At 48.2% G+C, this 4,120-nt stretch overlaps 1 pseudogene; it reads right to left on the bottom strand.

Moving 5' to 3' along the window:
- Nucleotides 1–4,025: 4,025 nt before the first annotated feature.
- Nucleotides 4,026–4,120, bottom strand: LOC115067650 (annotated as a pseudogene).

The following is a 4,120-nucleotide window of genomic DNA, read 5'->3' as shown; positions in this document are numbered from 1 at the left end:
TCTTCGTCAGGGGACGTGAATTTATCTGGGATTCATGCCTGGGACCCCCTTATCCTTTCATGGGAGTCTTTCAGTGGCGAGTGCCCTAATGGCTTTTATTGGCTCAACCCGTGCCTGCGGGGCTTTCTCAGTGGCTGGGGAGAGGGATGGAGAGGAGAGGGAGATACAGATAAGGGGTCTTGTCTCCACCCATGCGGGCAGTCGGGGTCCGCCAAGAGGGCTAAGAGCCTTTGGCTGACATGAGAGAGTAGCCCTGATCACATAACCTCTATTGCTCTTTCGCCTTTAACGGTCCCATGCAAAGACTTAGACCGAGAATAAAAGGAAAGAAAAGGAGGAAGGGAAGGTTTAAAATAGAGAGCGTAGATAAAAATACAAAACCAGAACCTCCCCCCCCGCAGTAAGACAATTAGCATAACTATCAAGCACGCACACCACATTGGATCACATTCGTGCGGACCTGTCCTTCTTTCACTCAGATGCGCGCTGCACTCACCACTCTCACTTTCAGGATCCCCGAGACTTCTCGTGATTCTCCCAAATGGCATCCACTGGGACTGCCTCAAAATGACCAGCTCGATTTTTTCCTCCTTGGGCTCCAGATTTGATGGCAGGCTTCCTTCCTAGGACCAAGACACTCGGACCCTAGGGCCAGGGCTGGTTACCTGGACTTTCACCTAGGTGCCGGGACTCGAACCCGGACTTCCTCACTCGGGATTACTAACCCGAGACCAGACACAAGATGGCGACTCTCGCTTTATTCTGGATTTTACAAACACGAGGGGGCAACCCTCGAATTACACTGCCCTGTCCAGAGAAAAGAAGCTCTGCCTCCGTTCTTCCTTTGTTCCCCCAGAAGCCCCCCCTGAATCCCGGACGAGCCCCCAAAATGTTAGGGTCCGTGACTCGGTGCGTCTCTTCAGGAGAACAAATGCACGAGTATGGAGATGCAAAATTCAAGCAGAGTTTTATTAAACCAGCTAGCTGGGGCTGACCGTCCTTCCAAGACACGCAGGTCTGGTTAGAGCGATTGACCCTGAGGCAATTTCAGGTAAAGATTATATAGGCTCCCACAACCGTTACACAAAAGCCCGCGTTTATACAACCAATAGTTTCAAAGCAGGCATTTCACAAACCAATAACTTCAAAACAAGAAAAATGTTACAACTCCCTTCAGGAGTCTCAATTGGAGAGGGATGGGTGGTATGTGCCTGGCACGACCCTTCCCTGTTATCTTATGTAAGCAGACATGCCTACATGACATGACACAGATCAGATAGGTTAGGCTCCGGGGGCTGTAGCACTTGCTCCTATCTCCGGATGCTTGTGTCTCCAGTTGAGTTAATTGGTTACAAGCAGTAAATTCAAACAAGTAAATTCAAGCAGTAAATTCAGACAAGCAGTAAATTCCTCTTTCCCTAACAATACTTTCAGGCAAAATACTCATATGGGTAAAATAAAGATAATAAATAATAAACTTTAAAAACATAAGGGCACCATTTACTACTGTGCTGGGGCCCCTGCAACAGGGCCTGGTACACCCTAGGGGTGATGGAATTTTGTGGAATGAAATTCAGGATAAGGACTGACAGGACACTCAGAAAAACTCAGATTTAACCAGTGAGATGATTCAGTGAGTATAGGCCAGAGTTCAGTCCCTGAGTCCCACATGGTAGAATGGGAAGAACCAGCTCCCACAAGCTGTCCTCCCACATCCACACACATCATGGCATGCATGAGCACCCACATACATAAACAAATGAATTTTTTTAAAGCCTCAGACTTAGCCAGGCATGGCAGTGTATATTTGTGATCTGTGCACTCAAGGGGCTGAGGCAGGAGGATTGCTGTGAGGTCATGGGTAGCCTGGGCTGTGTAGTGAAATCCTGTCTCAAAACAATGAGAAGTTTTAAAAAGACTTTGCCCTGCACACAAGGAGAAAGGAATGGGTTAAAGCCTGAGTCTAAACATGAAGATAACGATCTGTTCCCTGCCTGGAATTTTCTGGAGCAAAATGAGTTTCTTGTGGCCCCAGGAGTTGACGGGAGATTATTGAGTGATAGATCTCCACAGAGGTTCTCCTAGGGGTCTGAGGAGAAGAATGGGAAGAGGCTGAGGGATGAAGCAGCCCCTGCAATCGAGGGAATGTCTTAGCCATCAGGGGTAGAGGTGTCTCTGAGAGAGCCAGTGCCCAGGGGATAGAGCACAGAGGGCTCTCATGACAGTACTCATAGCTAAAGTGAATTGAAATGGAAAATGGGTGTGGTAATCAGCTTTTCATGCTCTGCAAGGCTGGGCATGGTGGTACACATCTGTAATCCCAGCACTTGGAAGTAGAAGGATTAGGAGTTCAAGGCCATCCTCAGCTGCATAGAAAATCAAAAGCCAGCCTGAGCTACATGAGAATGTGTGGGAAGGAAGGGAGGGAGGAAGAGAGGGAGGGATGGAAGCTGAGATGATTTTAAAAGAGGGGCTGGAGAGATGGCCCAGTGGGTAAGAGCACTTGCTATGCAAGCACAAGGACCTGAGTTTGGAACCCAGAACCCATGTAGGAAAAGAAAAGCTGGGCAGAGCCATGCACATCTGTGACTCTAGCCCTGTGGGGGACAGAGAGAAGAGGAGCACTGGGCTTGTCGACCACCAGTCTAACTCCAGGTTCAGTTAGGGACCATATCTCAAGGGAATAAGGCAGAGCTCAATAAAGGAGGATGTTCAGTGCTGTCCTTTACCTTTGCTCGCATACACATGCGCATGCATGTACCTGCACAAACGCACATCCATACACCACACAGACATATACGCAAAAATAAATAATGGATAGGAAAACTTTATTTGGCTCACAGTTTTTGAAGTCCACAATTGGTCAGCCCTGTGGTTTTTAGGCCTGTGGGGAGGCCACACCGTCATGATGGGGAGACCGTAGTGGAGCAAGGCTGCTCACCTCAAAGCTGCCAGGAAGCAGACAAGGGAGAATAAGAACAGACCAGAGTCCCACAGTGCCCTCTGAGGGCACACTCAGTGACTTCCTCCATAGACCTTACCTTCCAGAGCTTCCATTACCTCAATAGCACTGTGGGATGGAGACCATGGCTTTGACACATGGGGTCGTCAGAGGATATGTATTTAAACCAAAGCACCAGGCCTGCAGATTTCTTGAGCAGATAAAACCAGTCAAGAGCTGGATTTGGTGGTGTGCACCTTTGATCTCAGCACCCTGGAAGTAGATGCAGACAGAGCTCTGTGAGATCAAGGCCAGCCTGGTCTACATAGCTCCAGGCCAACCAGAGCTACATAGTGAGACCCTGTCCCCTCAAAAACAAAAATAAATAAAGTTTAACCTCAATCATAAGCAGCCAACTTAGGACCATGTGACTCAGGGCTTTCCGACAAAGAACCTCAAAAGGTGATTTTATTATTGCAAACCCATCAAAAAAGTCCTTTTGTCTTTGTTTTCCCAATAAATACCTGTCTTTGTCAGTTTGTCCTTGTGATGCTAAACCACTTTTGATATACCCCAATTGATGAACTGCTTCTTCAGATAAACTCTACATTGTGTGTGTTACGTATGTGTGCATGTGTGCCATTCTCATACCACGGTATGGTCAGAGGACAACTTGCAGAAGCCAGTTTTCTTTCTTCTTCCCCTTGTAGGTTCTGTGGATGGAATTCAGGTCATCTGGCTTGGTGACAATTGTCTTCATCCACTGAGCCACCTGGCAGATCCTGACTTTTCTTTTCCCTCATCAAGCCAAAATTGTCTGAATCCCCTCCTCTCCTAGAGATTGCCTAAGAGTTCCCCGAGGTGTCATCACAAACCAGGTGTTCCAAACACCAGAGAAGGACCAACTCTTTCACAGTTCTGGAGGCTGTGACCAAAGCAGTTTTGATGGGCTGGAACCCAGGTGGCCACAGGGCTGTGCCTGCTTCCAAAGCCGACCACCACCACCACCAGAAGACTCCCCTCTTCCTCTCCCAACTCCTGCTGCCTGCTTTGCTCTGGATTCTGCCTCTACCGCCACGTGTTTTTTAATGTGGAACGCTTGGGTGTCATGCTTGGACAGGGACCATGCTAATCTCTGCATCGTTCTAATTTTAGTATTTGTTCTGCCCAAGCGAGCAC

This window comes from Nannospalax galili, unplaced genomic scaffold (assembly GCF_000622305.1).
Source record: "Nannospalax galili isolate Female #2095 unplaced genomic scaffold, S.galili_v1.0 scaffold1927, whole genome shotgun sequence".
NCBI lineage: Eukaryota > Metazoa > Chordata > Mammalia > Rodentia > Spalacidae > Nannospalax > Nannospalax galili.
This window is presented reverse-complemented; position numbering and strand designations above follow the sequence as displayed.